This window comes from Symphalangus syndactylus, chromosome 18, assembly GCF_028878055.3.
Source record: "Symphalangus syndactylus isolate Jambi chromosome 18, NHGRI_mSymSyn1-v2.1_pri, whole genome shotgun sequence".
In the NCBI taxonomy this organism is placed as follows: domain Eukaryota; kingdom Metazoa; phylum Chordata; class Mammalia; order Primates; family Hylobatidae; genus Symphalangus; species Symphalangus syndactylus.
In genome coordinates, this window is record NC_072440.2 from 75,562,868 (window position 1) to 75,580,505 (window position 17,638).

General features: G+C 43.0%; 1 protein-coding gene and 1 pseudogene across 6 annotated transcripts in view; one reads left to right on the forward strand and one right to left on the reverse strand.

Moving 5' to 3' along the window:
- PARN (poly(A)-specific ribonuclease) overlaps positions 1 to 17,638 on the forward strand; it is a 200,656-nt gene that overhangs the window by 98,420 nt on the left and 84,598 nt on the right. The gene's annotated exons all lie outside the window — the stretch shown is intronic.
- On the reverse strand, positions 3,575 to 6,047 carry LOC129467748 (peptidyl-prolyl cis-trans isomerase FKBP1A-like; annotated as a pseudogene).

Sequence of the window (17,638 nt, forward strand, 5' to 3'; positions counted from 1 at the left end):
GTAGATATAATGAAATGGTTGATTAATATTAGCTGTGCTAGTCTTTACATGTTGACATTGTTTTCTCATACATGATTCCTATTCTCTACAACCTCACAGTTTTAAAAAATGAAATCGGCTGGGCGCGGTGGCTCACGCTTGTAATCCCAGCACTTTGGGAGGCCGAGGAGGGCGGATCACGAGGTCAGGAGATCGAGACCACGGTGGAACCCCGTCTCTACTAAAAATACCAAAAAAAAAAATTAGCCGGGTGTGGTGGTGGGCGCCTGTAGTCCCAGCTACTCGGAGAGGCTGAGGCAGGAGAATGGCATGAACCCGGGAGGCGGAGCTTGCAGTGAGCCGAGATTGCGCCACTGCACTCCAGCCCGGGCGACAGAGAGAGTCTCAAAAAAAAAAAAAAAAAAAAAAAAAAAAAGAAATCTGATTTTAGCAAATTTAAAATATAAGTGAAATGTATTTGGAGGACTTTGTTATATAAATGGCTAATCCAGAATATAATATTAATTTGTAACTAAAAATGTTACCAATAAATCTCTTAGGGTGATGGAACTATGGATGGATTTTATGTTCTTATGTTTTATTCTATTTTCTGATTTTTCCATAGTGAATTATGTGTAATACAATTTTTAAATTTAAGACTAAAAAAGCATTATGCTTTTTTATTTTTTAAATAAGTAAAGGACCACAGCAAAGGGAAACATCTTGCTTTTAAAACTCTTAATATGGCTAGCAGAGTACAGTAGTCCCTCCTCATCCATGGAGGATACATTCCGAGACTCCAGTGGATGCCTGAAGCTGCAGATGGTATGAAAGCCTGTATGTATTCTGTTTTTCCTATATGTACATACCTGTGATAAAGTTAAATTTATAAATTAGGCGCAGGAAGAGCTTAACAATAATAACCAACAATGAAACAGAACATTTATAACAATATTCTTAATAAAAGCTATATGTATGTGCTCTCTCTGTTTTTCTCAAAATATCTTATCATACTCTACTGTAGGAAACTGAAACTTTGGAAAGCAAAATCACAGATAAGGGGGAACTAACTATAGCCCTTTTTTTGTTGCTGACTGTAATTATCTTATGGCATCGTTTTTTCTAATCATGAAATTTATAGCATTAGTTTCTCTGAATTTTCCATCAACTTTTTGGTTTAAATCTGCTATTCTGAAAAAGAATCTATTAAACATTTTTGATTTGTGATGTTTATTGATAATATTTCCACTGTTGAGTATTTGTACAACTTGTCTTTTCTTAGAAAAGATGTAATTTGTATATCCTGGAAAGAAGCCCAAACATCACTTTAATAGCAGAGTGAATGTTACTTCATTTTGTTTAGCAAAAACACTAGCAAATGCTAGACCACTGGAGTGTTAGGTAACTTCAAATTGATGGCAGTGGTGACCTGAGCACCTCAGACCAGGGGTTTACCCACATCTCATCTAGTACTCACTAACACCTAGGTTACTGAGTACTTTCAGGTGATAAGATTATAAAAAGTAAACATGACTTAAAATAGTTATTTAGCCAGGGTGGGATGGCTCACACCTGTAATCCCAGCACTTTGGGAGGCCGAGGCGGGCGGATCACCTGAGGTCGGGAGTTTGAGACCAGCCTGACCAACATAGAGAAACCCTGTCTCTACTAAAAATACAAAATTAGCCGGGCGTGGTGGCACATGCCTGTAATCCCAGCTACTTGGGAGGCTGAGGCAGGAGAATCGCTTAAACCCAGGAGGCGGAGGTTGTGGTGAGCCGAGATGGCGCCACTGCACTGCAGCCTGGGCAACAAGAGTGAAACTCTGTCTCAAAAAAAAAAAAAAAAAAATTAGGAATGAAACTTTATATTGTGCAGTCCAGCTATTAATAGTAGGAATGCCTTTCATCCTTTCTGCGTGTGAAATGGAGCGATGTGGGGAACTTCACAGAAACTTGTTTTCAAATTGCATCAGAGGCCAAGGAGCAGCTGCTACTCCTGCTATGTAAAGGAACGTAGACACTGTCATATAAAATAAACTGAAAATGAGATTTTCCCCATAAGTCTTTTTTTGATATTATGTAGATAATTTAGAGAGAAGAGAAACAAATGATTGTAGCATATTATGTAGGGGGGAAAATGAACTCATTATAGAATATCACTAATTTAAATAATTGTCTATTAATGCCCCAAATAAGTTTGAATCGCTTTTAGTGCACATTGAAGTGCACATTTAGGTGTGCACTTTTGTGATTATATTTTAAGATGGAGGGTAAGCCTCTTATTTCTTACTGATTTATCCTTGTATAGTCTAGATACCATATGTTTATATGCCCAGTGTTCTTTATAGTAGCAACAGAATAATTAGAATAATTAGGAAGGTATTTTGCAAGATTTTTGAAACAATGGCTTTCATTTGAAACCTGCAGTATTATTATTTGTGTTAAGTATTTGCCTTTTTTTTTTTTTTTCTTTTTTCTGAGGCAGGGTCTTACTTCGGTTGCCCAGGCTGGAGTGCAGTGGCGCGATCTTGGCTCACAGCAGCCTTGACCTCCTGGGCTCAGATTACTCTCCCACCTCAGCCTTCTGAGTAGCTAGGACTACAGGAGCATGCCATCATGCCTAATTTTTTGTATTTTTAGGAGAGATGGGGTTTCACCATGTTGTCCAGGCTGTTCTCGAACCCCTGGACACAAACAGTTTGCCTGCCTCGGCCTCCCGAAGTGCTGGGATTACAGGCGTGAGCCACCATGCTTGGCCAGTATTTGCCTTTGTACTGTTGAAGGACTGAGAGACTGAATTTAGATGTGGAAGATGAAATAATCGGCTTTCCATTCAAGGAATCAGTGTCTTGTGGTGCAGACAGGTGTGTAGACAACCAGTGCATCAGTGGCCACTGAGTGTTGTAATAAAGGGAAGTTGCTGGGGAGAGAGAACTGGCTCAAATTGGCGGGAAGATGCAGAAGAGGGTCACCAGGGAAGGCTTCCGAGGAGGCGATGGTGAAGCCTATGCTCGCCCTCCAGTCATAAGTTGGAGTTGCCTGGTAGAGGAAGGCTGAGAAACCTGTGGTGGATTGTGGGACCAGCACATCCTTTGGCATGACTGAAACAGAGGGCACGTGGAGTGGAGCAGCTGTGGGGCAGCGGGGAGCTAGAACGTGGAAACACGGGTTTTACTTGATTTGTTAAAAGTCAGAGTTTGAGGCCGGGCGCAGTGGCTCACGCTTGTAATCCCAGCACTTTGGGAGGCCGAGGCAGGCGGATCACGAGGTCAGGAGATCGAGACCACGGTGAAACCCCGTCTCTACTAAAAATACAAAAAATTAGCCGGGCGTGGTGGCGGGCGCCTGTAGTCCCAGCTACTTGGAGAGGCTGAGGCAGGAGAATGGCGTGAACCCGGGAGGCGGAGCTTGCAGTGAGCCGAGATCGCGCCACTGCACTCCAGCCTGGGTGACAGAGCGAGACTCTGTCTCAAAAAAAAAAAAAAAAAAAAAAAAAAAAAAAAAAAAAAAAGTCAGAGTTTGAATCTTGTCCCTTGTATAAAGTTTGCTGTCATGTTGGTTGGGGCGATTTATTTATTCTTGGTTAAAGCAAGTTTTGTTTTTTTTTGTTTTTTTTTGTTTTTTTTGAGAAAAGCCGGCATAAAGCACTTTTATTGCAGTAATAAAACTTGAGACTCATAAATGGTGCTGGGGGAAGGGTGCAGCAACGATTTCTCTCACCAGATCACTACACAGGACAGCAAAGGGGTGAGAAGGGGCTGAGGGAGGAAGAGCCAGGAAACTCTGAGATCAGCAGAGGGAGCCAAGCATTAAATAACAGGAGATGCTGAAGCTGCGATGACCAGCATCATTTTCTTAAGAGAACATTCAAGGATTTGTCATGATGGCTGGGCTTTCACTGGGTCTTAAGTCTACAAACAGCACCTTCAGTTGAAACTGTCAATTAAAGTTCTTAAGATTTAGGAAGTGGTGGAGCTTGGAAAGTTAGGAGATTACAAAATTCCTGAAAGTCCATTAGAAAAACTGCAGGATGAAAAAAAAAATAATAAGTCAGGTCACAAAGAAGGCTTCAGAGGTCCCTGCTGGCCCAGGGACAGATACCTGTAGTATCCAACATTGCAGTGAACGTGATCTGCTTTCAAAGGCAGAGGGTTTAAGGGGAGGGTGGGTGGGAATGGTGGAGGCAAAGGCTCTCCCCCCATCCCCACCTCAGTTTTAGGTAGGGCTTTTAATTTAACCCAAGGACATCTCTCAACTTGGAGAATAATTCAGTCCTCAACAGCGCCTCAAATCTGCTATGGCTTTGCAGCGCAGCAGCAAGAATGTTTAATATATAATAGATAAAAGTTTCATCCAAAAAATTAAAATAAAATATTCTTGCAACTCCCCCCCAATACCAATTCCTATTCTAACGTTAACCTATCACTTGTGCTGTTAATACTTGACCATGTACTTAATTGGAAACCTATATCCAAAAGACTGAAACTGAATCTTCACCCCAAAATGAAAACAAAATAAAATGAATAACTTGAGGTTTATGGCATGTAGTTTAGGTAAACACACATACGAGGAGAAAGGGGAAGAGGAAACGGAGGTGTTGGAAGCAAAGCTGAGTGACAGAACACATTCAGTCAGGGCAGATGTCTATACAAAGTGGAGTGGAACATCAGGAAAAGCTCCATATGGATTCATGTGCACACGTCTGGAGGCACCAAATCCCTCCATGGCAGATCCAAGAACAGGGAGCTAAGGGAGGAGGCCATTCCTGTCATTCCAGTTTTAGAAGCTCCACATCGAAGACGAGAGTGGCATGTGGTGGATGATGCCTGGGTGCCCAGTGGCACCATAGGCATAATCTGGAGATATAGTCAGTTTGGCTCTCTGACCCACACTCATCTGGGCAACCCCTTCTTCCCAGCCTCGGATCACCTCCTGCTTGCCTAGCATAAACTTAAAGGGCTTGTTTCTGTCCCGGGAGGAATCAAATTTCTTTCCATCTTCAAGCATCCCGGTATAGTGCACCATGCAGGTCTGGCCGTGCTTCGGGAAAGTGCGCCCGTCTCCTGGGGAGATGGTTTCCACCTGCACTCCCGTGGCGGCGGACGCTGAGCGGGCGGGCAGCGCGACGGGCGGCGTGGACCGACAGCGACCTGGCGGCGGTTCCACGGCTCTGCCTAGTTCCTTGGCGCGTCGCCTGCTCACGCGCACGCCCCCTCTCGCCCAGCCCTCTAAAGCAAGTTTTATATTTTAATTTAATTTTGTCTTTTAAGACAGGATCTCACTCTGACAGGGTCAAGCTGGAGTACAGCGGTGTGATCATAGCTCACTGCAGCCTCGAATTCCTGGGCTCAAGCGATCCTCCTGCCTTAGCCTCCCAAGTAACTGGGACTATAGGTGCATGCAACCATGCCTGCCTTTTTTTTTTTTTTTAAAGAAATGGGATCTTGCTCTCTTGGCCAGGTTGAATACTAGTTTTAAAATAAAATATTACATCTAACCAGTTTTCATTGAGAAGTCTGGGGCTTTTGAAAGAATTTCCAAGTATTCAGTACGAAGTTGGTCAACCAAATAGAGCTGCCCTTGGAAAGCCTGGTTGTTGTCTGGGGGGGCACCCTGATGGCATAGTTTCCCATGTGTGTAGGATGGCATGGTAGCACAAAGTCAAAAGTAGATGAAATTGATGGACGTACCCAAACAGTTTCTATGTATTTTTAAGCATGGTAGAAGGTTAGTCTTTGCATGTACTCTAGTTCACAGCCTTTTCTAAGAGGCTGAGGCCAAATTGAATTTATCTGGGAACCTGCCACATCTATAAATGCTACATAGGGTAATAAATGGGCCATTGGCTTCCAAGAATCAATGACAGTGCACTTCCTAATTTAGAGTTCATGAAAATTATCCCTTGACAAATAAGATTGCAAAAAAGGAAACCCTATTAGATGGATTCATCCTTTTTTTTTTTGAGATGGAGTCTTGTGCTGTCACTCAGGCTGGAGTGCGGTGGTGTGATCTCACCTCACTGCAACCTCTGCCTCCCTGCAACCTCCGCCTCCTGGGTTCTAGCAATTCCCCTGCCTCAGCCTACCGAGTAGCTAGGACTACAGGCACTAACCACCACGCCTGGCTGATTTTCAGGGTTTTTGATAGAGATGGGGTTTCACTGTGTTGGCCAGGCTGGTCTCGAACTCCAGGTGATCCGCCTGCCTCAGCCTCCCAAAGTGCTGGGGTTACAGGCATGAGACACTGCACCTGGCCTGCCTTTTGACAAATGTAAACTGTTGTTTCCACACATGATGCGGGAGTGAGTCAAGGTGGGGGATGGATGGATGGATGGATGGATGGATGGATGGATGGATGGATGAATACAGATAACAAGTGTTTTTGTCTTCAGAGGAAGAGGCAGTGTCAGTCTGTTCCACCCAGTAGATTTGGCTTCTCGGCATGGGGACTACATCTTAGTCATTAGTCTACATCCTTGGCATTTGGGATGGTGCTGGCATAGAGCTGGAGAGGGCTTTGAGGAGAGGCCCTGGTACGGTCTTTGGGAAAGGGCCAATTCTGGGATAGCCGAGAAGAGAGAGAAGCATGACACCCAACAGAGTGATGAACGAAGGCGGAAGTTTACCACAGCATTCACCCAGTGAGGGTTGCACTCCCTCACTGGGTTGTGAGGTCATTTGAGTGAGTGGTGACCAGCATTTTTAATAAAATGGAAGAAGTTAGAAAATGTCAGTGTGTCTTATATAATATAGATTTTTTTTTTTAATGTAGCCTTTTTTTCAGGGTTAGTTCTGTACATACAGATGTATGTGTGTGTACTGGGTTATAATGCACATGGATTTCTTGTTGAGGGTTATGGTAAACAAAGTTTGAACTCAGGCAATTCAGGAGAAACACAGATTAAAGTCCTCGTTTAAAGAAGAATTATTCTTTTCCAGGTGTGCAAAGCACTGTGGCAGGTGTTGGTGGGGTGGGGGGAAGCAGAGGTAACTGGCAGAGCTCTCCCTCCTCAGGTGCTGCCTGTCTCTAGAGTAGCCTGGGGCTTGGGATTCCTGTGGACAGCTTCAGGAAGAAATGCTCATTCCTTCACCCTGTGGTCTCCACAGGTCTGGAGGAGACTTCGGTGCTGCTCACCAAGAGAAGGATGTCGTGATTAAAGTACAGTCCTCTCTCCATCCACCTTGCTTGGCTCTCCTTGAGGGAGCAGGATGAATAGCTTACCTGATGAGCAGAATCAGGAAGAGTGTGACACCCAAGGGCCATTTGTCAAGTGGATGGGGCCATTGCATTGAATAAGGCAGGCCTGGAAACCAGCTGCTGGGGTCTGTTCTGGAAGCTGAGATTAAGGAATCGTTTAGAGTTTAGAGGCCCCTTGCAGCTGTCATGATGGGGTCTCGTGGTCTGATTTCTGGATTTCTATAGGGATGGCATCACCTTTAGGAGGAAGCCCCGTTTGGACCTCACACCCAAGGTCCATCTCCAGCACAGTCTACCAAGGAGTCACATGCTTGAGGGGAACAGGAAGGGGATGCCGAGTCCTCATGGCCTCCATAAGAGGATGATAGTCCTCGTTAGAACCATCAGAGGACGATACTCTCTACCTGCCAACAAGTACCAGTGGGAGTGGTTGTTGGGCCAGTGTCTGATACTTTATTGCTGTGCCATCAGATTTGGACTTTGTGAACAGCAGAGAACCTTTTTGCACAGCCAGGGGGATGGATGTGACTCTGATGACATGATGAGGAATTTCTTTCGTAGGGCACAGTGGGCTTCAGTGTCAGAGGGCTGAGAGGCTGGAAGTGGCTGCAGTGTGCCCAGAAGTGGAACAGTAGCCAGTAGTGACCTACAGTTAAAGTGTTTTCTATTCCATGACTGATCTGTGAGGGTGTTTAATTGCTACTGACATTGTTCGGATTTTATGGAAACTAGATTTTCAACTTTGCCACCCATCTGGGTTACAAAACTTGAAATGCTCCAGATGTGACTTTGTGTCTTAATTCCTTTTCACCAACCAGAAGGTGGTGCTGTCGTGCTGGCAACCAATCTACCTTTCCAACTCCAAGTAAAACTTATTGAAATGCTTATTCATGCTAAGTAATGTGGACAGACTTAGCATTCGGATTCAACAGTGTACCTCTGCTGCAGTTGCGGGGAAGCCTTCAGAGTCTGGAGCTGGAGAAGCCTGGCACAGGGGCCTTGGTTAGGTACTCGCTCAGGGCCACCTTTGCACTCAGGGTGAAGTGACACTCTTAAAGGAGTCAGGGTGAAGATGTCTGCTGAGTGCTGCTTGATCTGTGTCCAGTCTTCCATGAAACAGTTTAAAGAATTATGACTAGAGATGAGAGAAGTCTTTGTAAAGAGAAAACTTTTTTTCTCTCGTTTCTTGCAGGGAAACATCTGTACCTAGAGGAAAACTCATGAATCCAGTTTATAAGAAATACTTATAAAGTAATCATTAGTAATTAGTTAAAGTGATTAATTGAATACTCAACTAGTTGAAGTACCCAAGCAATCTCTCGAGTTATTTTAGCCGCTTGAAGGAAATAAAATCGGTGGTGTTTGATGCAACCTCTTTGAGTCTTTACCTCAAGAGGTTAAAGTGGCGAAGAGAAAATTCATTTACCAGGCTGGGGAGAATTCAGTGAGGTAATGAAGGTAAAGTTCTCGACATAGTGCCTGGCGTTAGCTGCTTGGTAAATGTTCACTTCCCCCCGCACCCCCCCACCCCATCAGTCTATTCAGAAATCCAGACAATAAAATATCACAAAGTCAAGTTTGTAAAAAAGATGTATTGCTGCATCGTGCAGACTGTGAGTGTGAAGCTCTTGGTGTTTGTATGATCGGCTTGCAAAATGGCAGCATGTCCCTCAGGTAGGGCTATGTTTGTTGCTCTAAGTGATTTGCAGGTCTTCTCCTGTCTGTATCTTTTAAACAAGAGACAAAAGCTGCTGCCAGAATGATTTTTAGTTGTCTTTCCTTTTCTTTCCTGTGGCTTGCTACAGTTGGGTTGCCGTTCTAATTAATCTCTTATCAGTGCAGTCAGGGGTCTCCTTTGGAGCCTCTTGCAGGGGTGCCACTTCAGTAGTTACTAGAGCAGCTTTCTGTTACAGAGGTTAACTTTTGAGTAGGTTCATAAGGAATGTGAGGATTCCACAGGCACAGGAGAAGTTTGCTGTAAGGTGCAGTTGTACTCATTAGGGCTATGGATTTATTCTGACACTCAGTTTGGGCAGCTGGTTTGGGCATGGTTTTAAAAATACAGTCAGTCCTCATTATTCACAGATTCTGTATTTGTGAATTCAGGTATTCAATTTTTTGTAACCCACAATTCAGTTTTCACATGCTTTTTGGTCATCCCCAGGGATATGCAGATTGGGAAAATTTTGTATTGCCCAACATGTGCTCCCAGCCAAAGCTGAAGGAGACCACACTCTGCCTTCCAGTTTCTGCTCTTGGGCTGTAAACACAGCTCCTTTTCACAGGCTTTTAGTGCCAGTTTTTTGTTTTGAATTTTTGTCCTTTTTATTAGTGATTTTGCTGTTGAAAATGACCCCAAATCATAGTGTTGGAGGGATACCCAGTGTTCCTGAATGCAAGAAGGCTGTGAAGTGCCTTACAGAGAAAATACGTGTTAGATGAGCTTTGTTCACACATGAGTTAGAGTGCTTTTGGCCATGAGTTCAGTGTTAATGAATCAAGAATATATTAACTAAGATGTCTTTAAACAGAAACACACATAAAACAAGATAATATATTGATCGGTTGATGAAAATATGATCAGAGGCTTGTAGGACCCTAATCTTGTTGTAGTTCCCTAGAAACAGTGACTCAGCGTTTGCTAATTCAGCTTTTGTGATTTCAAAAAGAAAAAAATTATGACAGATTTGGTTTAAAAATCATGATTGGCTTTATTTGCAGTTCTAGAATGGGACAACAACTCATTACGTAAAATAGAATAAGCGTTCCAATGAGCTGGGCAGAGGAGGTTGGTTTTATAGATAGAGAAGGGTTGAAGAAAGCAGAAACAGAAAACAAAAACAGATTGGTCATTTCAGAGTTGCTCTCCTTGTAAAGGTTAAAGCAGAGGGAACTCAATTTATCATGTCAGGTAAAACTGGCTTGTTTGGAGATTCAGCTATTTACTCTCATTTGGATTCCCCACAAGGTCAGATAGAGAAATTAGTTTCAGCTTGGTGACATGGAACTTTAACATGAGGGACTCCATTTCAGTTTGGTCCTTTGGGCCTAGTGCAGGAGCTCAGTCCAAATCATTGACCTCTGTACATTTTATTTAACAGTGGAGACTTTATAGAATATAGCTGCAAGACTAGAGTGTTTGTTGCTCTCTGCCTTCCTTTCTTCACCAGGGTGTTTGACCCAAAGCCATTAGAAAGAGGATTTCTGGGCTGTCTACTTTTTATTTGCTTTTAAAGAAGAGGTACTTACCTCAGAGCTTCAGGAGAGTCATTCTGGTTCTTGCCTGACAAGAGAAATGCTGCAAAAATGGGCTGGCTGCAGGGAGGCCCGGCCACTTCTGGCCCAACTTTAACCCTGGCACGGTGACCATGGACGGCTCCAAGTACTGGATAGTTAGGTAAATGGAGACATAGGATACAACCGTTGAATTTGACTTTAATTGAAGATAATGTTGCTTTATTCTTTTCTTGATAGTTTATTTTCTGCAGATGAATCTCCTTATTGTGGGTTACTGCCTTGACTTTTCCTTTGTGTGATGAGGTTTGAGAAAACCAGGGATGTATGGTTTACTTTGCCAGCCTGTTCATTTCAGCTGCTTATTAATGGCCCTTTTAGAAGGAAGCGGCCTGAGATGGGAGCTGAGTAAAAACAGTGGATGAGGCCGGGCACGGTGGCTCACGCCTGTAATCCCAGCACTTTGGGAGGCTAAGGCGGGCGGATCACAAGGTCAGGAGATCGAGATCATCCTGGCTAACATGATGAAACCCCGTCTCTATTAAAAATACAAAAAAATTAGCCAGATGTGGTGGTGGGCGCCTGTAGTCCCAGCTACTCAGGGGGCTGAGGCAGGAGAATGGCATGAACCCGGGAGGCAGAGCTTTCAGTGAGCCGAGATCGCGCCACTGCACTACAGCCTGGGCGACACAGCAAGACTCCGTCTCAAAAAAAAAAAAAAAAAAAGAAAAAAAGTGGATGATTTAATTCTTTTGGCAGGAGCTTGGGAAGAGTAACATGGAGAAACTTTGGTTATAGGTGGTGGCTCACACCTGTTATCCCAGCACTTTGGGAGGCTGAGGTGGGCGAATCACTTAAGGTCAGGAGTCTGAGACCAGCCTGGCCAACATGGTGAAACTCCGCCTCTACTAAAAATACAAAAAAAATGAGCCAGGCCGGGTGGTGCACACCTGTAATCCTAGCTACTCAGGCTGAGGTTGGAGGATTGCTTGAACCCAGGAGGTGAAGGTTGCAGTGAGCCAGGATCACACCACTGTACACTTCAGTTTGGGCTCCATCTCAAAAAAAAAAAGAAAAAGAAAATTTGGTTGAAATCATGGTGAGAACACTCAGTGTCCTTCCTATTAGGCAATCTTTCTTTTCACCTCTGTACAAATGACAGTACAATCTTTTCCTGGTGGAGCCTACAATTAAGAAGAGTGTTGCTTTTTAGGTCTGTTGAGTGAACTGAATCTCTGGATTCACTGAGAGGCTCTGTTTTAGGCTTGCAGGGCCCCTTTGCAGGTAGGTGATAATGAAGAGAGGGTGCCATGAACAGGAGGGACAGGCTGAGGGGAGGGTCCTGTGTCCCAGCAGAGCACACAGTCTCCATGCCATTCCCTTCCCTCACCTCCTGGAAGCTTGATTCATGGTCCCGGTTTGCGTGCTGTGCTGACCTTCATTTGAATGGGATGTTTGTGCACCCTACCTTGGTCTGGGAATAATTGGGTTCCCTGCCTTGCCATCATAGAAGGGTTGTCCGTTCTGTGACCACTGCATTGAGGGTTACAAAATACCACATCAGTATTAAGTTCTGGAAACTGATGAGTCTTGGACGACTTCAAACTAGGCATCCTGAGTTTTCTAGAGACATCCTTATCTTTCAGATGGGAGGGAGTCATCTGTTTCATTTCTTGGGGGACTCCCAGCCTTTATCCCTTGATGCATTTACTTCCTCATCTGTAGAGGGGCACATTTACTAGCTTAAGAACTTAATCTGGATCTTCTTCTTAGAGATCTTCATACTGAAATTCCATTGCAAGATTATCTGTAAGTATTCTGGATAACTTCAGACAAACTGAAACAAGGAAATTTAACACTCCTCATATTTTGTAGTAGTAGTAGTTGTTTCTGTTATAGTCTGTTTTAAAATCTGTCATTGTTTAAATCCTTCTCTTTTCTCATGAAATTATGTCCCCTTCCTCCCTATTACATATGCTGGGTTGGACTATAATATTTAAAAGAGAGATTCATCTTGATATACAAAGGAAGTAAGAGTTTCATTTTATATGTATGATATTCTATGTTGTCTAGTAATAGAAAGATTTAGTGGATCTGAACAAGGAAAGACACACATAAAAACTATGAAGCAGGATCCAAGTGGCACTGATGGCTGTATTTTGCTGATGTTAACTACTTGGAGAAATTTTTATAGGCAGTTGATTACTCAGTTTTCATATTGTTTCTGAGATATTTTAATTGAATAATGTTTGGGAATTATATTCTAGTGGAGATAAAATATCTTCAGTAAAATATTTTAAGTAAATTTAAAGAGTTTCCTTTAAATTATCAGTAGGTTTCTAATTTTGTTAAAGGAGCTTTTCCCCTCCTTGTCTTTCCCCACTTCGAATGCTTGCAAGCAGTTTGAAAAGTGATTATGTTCAAGCTTGATCTTTGTCTTCTTATCTTGATAAATCGAATACTCTTAATGCTGCAGTTTAGCAGCAGCAGTGAACAGCTGCCCCTAGGAGTAAAGATCTTTTTCATAATTCATGTTTGGACAGGAAGGTGTACCTGGTAATAAATCTTGATGATCTAAACGGCCAGCAATGGACCAAGGGTATGATGGCGTACTGGTTTGCCTTCAGGCCTTGGCTGTTCTTCGAGAGCTTACTGATAAGAAAAAAACAAAGAAAGGGCCGAGCGCGGTGGCTCACGCTTGTAATCCCAGCACTTTGGGAGGCCGAGGCGGGTGGATCACGAGGTCAGGAGATGGAGACCACGGTGAAACCCCGTCTCTACTAAAAATACAAAAAATTAGCCGGGCGTGTTGGCGGGCGCCTGTAGTCCCAGCTACTCGGAGAGGCTGAGGCAGGAGAATGGCGTGAACCTGGGAGGCGGAGCTTGCAGTGAGCCGAGATTGCGCCACTGCACTCCAGCCTGGGCGACAGAGCGAGACTCCGTCTCAAAAAAAGAAAAAAAGAAGTCATAACCAGGTAGCTGTCTTGGGGAAACAACACTCCATGAAATATTTTAAGTGTCTTAGGCTAAGAAAAGTGAGAATTTTAATACATCACAGGTTAGAATCAACTACAGTCATGTGCTACATAATGACATTTCAGTCAACTATGGACTGCATATACTACAGTGGCCCCATAAGATTGTCATACCATATTTTTACTGTACCTTTTCTGTGTTTAGATAAACAAATACTTAACCATTGTGTTACAGTTGCCTACCGTATTCAGTACCGTGCTGTGCAGGTTTGTAGCCTAGGATCAATAGGCTATACTGTATATATAGCCCAGGCGTGTAGTAGGCTACACCATCTAGTGTAAGTGCTCCCTATGGTGTTCACACAACAATGCATTCCTCAGAACATAGCCCTTCATTAGGCAACACGTGACTATACTTAGGTTGTTTCAGGACCTCCCTGTCCTCTGAATGACTGAGCTCTTTATGTCCCTAATCCTTCTGTCACTTCTGGGAGGCTCAAAGAGGCAGGCAGGTTTTGTTTTCCTTTGGTTAGCTGTTCTGTCTTTGATATTAATTGTAATAATCATTTCATATTTTGTATAAATCTTTAGACTTCTGTATCTGATCTCTCTATGTATGTACAGTATTAATTTTAGGTCAGCAGGAGGATAGACTTCTCCGACTGTGTTCAGAGAAATGGGGCAGAAAGCAGAGATTGCTCTAATTTGCATCCTGTCCTGACTATATTTTCTGATTGTATTGCATTGTGTTAGAGAATGTGGTTAAGACAGTGTGTGCTATTTGTTGAGTCTTGCTTTATGGCCTAGTCAGGTTTTGTAAATGTGCCAAGTTTGTGTGAAAGTACATTTTCTAATTGTTAAGTGTAGGGTTTGTCAGAAATGTCCCAATCTTCTGTATATTTACTAATTATTTGTGTTTGCTTGACGTGAGTTTATAATTGGGGGATATATATATATATGTATATGTATAGTTTGTGTGTGTGTGTGTGTGTGTACTTGTTAGTTTTTCTTTATAATTCTGTCAGTTTTTGCTTTGCATAGTTTAATGCTCTTTTTCTAATTAGTGTTTTGTTGTTTGGGGTTTTTTTGTCCTAAACTCTCTTTTGTCTGATAACTTTATGTCAAGGTTTTCCTTTTTTGTTTAGTGTTTGCCTCATACATCTTTTTCATCCTTTTACTTCTGAATTCTTTCTGAGTTGCTTTCTGAGTAGCTTTTTATGTGTCTTTTGTGAAGAGCATCTAGATGTAAATTTGCTTTTCTTTAGTCTGAGAATCTGTCTTTTAAATGGTGAATTGGGTCCATTTATCTTTACTATTACCAGGTGTTTTCTTCATTTTTTCTTAGCACGCACTTGTGGAGCAGGCTTGAGATGAGATTTCTCTTTACAGACCTTTCTCTCCTCACCCTAGGCCATGGACAGGGAGCTTTGGTTGCCATTTCTCTGGGCTAGTTGTTGTTCTTGCCATCTTCACTTGGAGAGGGCAGCCTTTCTGTGTGCCCAGCTTGATGCAGGGACCTTGTTCCAGCTTCCTGTGCCACAAGGTCTGAGGCCATGTGTGGGTCTGTGTGACTTCTGGATATTGGCCCCTGTACCTGGTCTTGTTTTCCCCTTTTTTCCACCAGGGCTGTCCCAGCCCACTCTTTCTCTTAAGCCCTGGCTTTACATTTTCTCTTATTTCTCCCCTTCCTGCTTCCCTCTTATTAAGAGACCAAGTCTCACTGTGCTGCCCAGGCTGGCCTTAAACTCCAGGGCTCAAGCCATCCTCCTGCCTCAACCTCCCAGGTAGCTAGGATTTCAGGCGTGTGCCACCATGCCCAGCTTTTTTCTTTCTTATTTCTGATACCTGAGATTTGTGCATTTAGGAAAAAAAGTTCTAATTATCCTTTAATACTCCTATACATTCCTAGTGGGAAGAGGCTGTACCTTAGCTCAGCCTACCTCCTCACCTGCACCCCAATTCTGTTTGGTTCTTAATGTGCAGATGATGTTTGTGGCTAAAGATCTCTCTGTAATATTGGTGTTTGAGCTTTTCTTGTTTTTACCTGCTGGACTATTTTTACCTTTGACTTAGCTCCTTAGTAATACAGTCATAAGCTTAATAACAGGGGCCACCTTCTGAGAAATGTGTTGTTAGGCACTTTCATTGTGTGAACATCGTTGTGTACTTAAACCTATATGGTACAGCGTACTGTAGTCCTAGACTACAAGAAGTAGCCTGTTGCTTCTAGGCTGTACACCTGTACAGCATGTTACTGTACTGAATACAGTAGGCAGTTGTAATGCAATGATATTTGTATATCTAAACATAGAAAAGATATAGTATCATAGTCTTATGGGACCACCATGTATATGGGGGTCCACTGTTGACTGAAACGTCAATAGGTGGTGGTTACATGTATTTTTTTTTTTTTTTTTTTTTTTTTTTTTTTTTTTGAGATGGAGTTCTCTCTTGTTGCCCAGGCTGGGGTGCAATAGCGCAATCTTGGCTTACCACAACCTCCACCTCTCGGGTTCAAGCAATTCTCCTGCCTCAGCCTCCCTCCCGTATAGCTGGGATTACAGGCGTGTACCACTACACCCTGCTAATTTTGTACTTTTAGTAGAGATGGGGTTTCTTCATGTTGGTCAGGCTGGTCTCAAACTCCTGACCTCAGGTGATCTGCCCGCCGCGGCCTCCCAAAGTGCTGGGATTACAGGCGTGAGCCACCGTGCCCAGCCAGTTACATATATTTAACAAATATTCCAAATGGAAAGCAGAAGCGTTCCTGTGGCTGTGAACCAATGTTCAGTGGAGTGGCTCTGTGTGTTTATTTCCTGACATGTGACTTTACACAGGCTTTACCGCATGTCAGAGATTTGCCAGGCTGGAGGATGGGGTGAGACAGGGACCTGCAGGCCATAGAATTTTTTGGCAACCCTGGTTTACTTTCAGAGAACGGCTGCAAGAGATTGAGTTTGGGGCCTCATCTTCATTATTCTAAAGGGAAAAGAAGAGGAAATTCTCTGTTGTCTGTCAAGTACTCTATTTTGCTTTGTTTTTCATATGAAAAAGAAAAGGGAATGTTTAGGTTTGCCAAAGTATACATTATAGCAGCCCTTGATAGAGCTGAAAAGCAGTGAAAGTGAAAATGATGTTCTGATAAAAATCTTAACTTACTGAAGCTATTTGGAGAAACTAGACTAGACAATTAAAGGATAAAGCATTGTGTCACCAGAGAGGCCAACACCACGGCTGTGGCAGTAACCAGTCTCCTCCATGCTCTGAGGGAGAACCAGTTGCACTCACGTTGTTTGGTTGATCTTTTTGTTGTGGAAAAAAATGTCCAAGACACACAAACCGTAAAGAAGAATATAGTGACAAGTCTGTACTCACCCCCAACCCCTTCATCCACTTGTCGTGCATCTCTACAAACACCTGCTGTCTCACTTTTTGTTTTATTTTGAAGCGTATTTTAGATCCATATCATGTTCACTGGGAAATATTCCAGTGCGTGTCTCTTAAAAACAGATTTTTTTTTTTTTGAGACAGGGTTTCACTCCCATCACCCAGGCTGGAGTGCAGTGGTGCGATCTCCGCTCACTACAACCTCCACCTCCCAGGCTCAAGCTGTTCTCCTGCCTTAGCCTCCCTAGTAGCTGGGACTACAGGTGCATGTCACTGTACCTGGCTAATTTTTGGTAGAGACGGGGTTTTGATATGTTGCCCAGGCTGGTCTGAAACTCCTAAGCTCAAACAGTCTGCCCACCTTGGCCTCCCAAAGCGCTGAGATTACAGGCATGAGCCACCATGCCTGGCCCACAGATTTTTTTTAAACATAGGTACAATATTAGTATTGCTCCTAAAAAATAAATCATTAGTATCTTAATATGATAAACTATTGATAGACTGTTAAAATTTCAAGTTATCTCACAAATGTCATGAGTTTATCTTTTTCCATTGAAGTCAAGATTCATATAAGGGCCACACATGGTGGTTGTTGAAATGTCTGTGGTGTCTCTTAATCTATCAGTGTGTCTCTTTTCTGCCTTCAACCCTCATTTGTTGAAGAAGCAAGGTTATTTGTCCTGTAGCATTTCTTACAGTCTGAACTTTACTGATGGTATCCACTCCCCACCTCTCGTGTTTGTTTTATATATTCTTTTGTCCTGCTTTTTCATATAAGCTTGTTGTTAAAGCTAGAAACTTGATCAGAAGAAGAATTGATGTTTTGAGGCTGCAAGACTGCTTCACAGGAGGTGATGTGTTCTT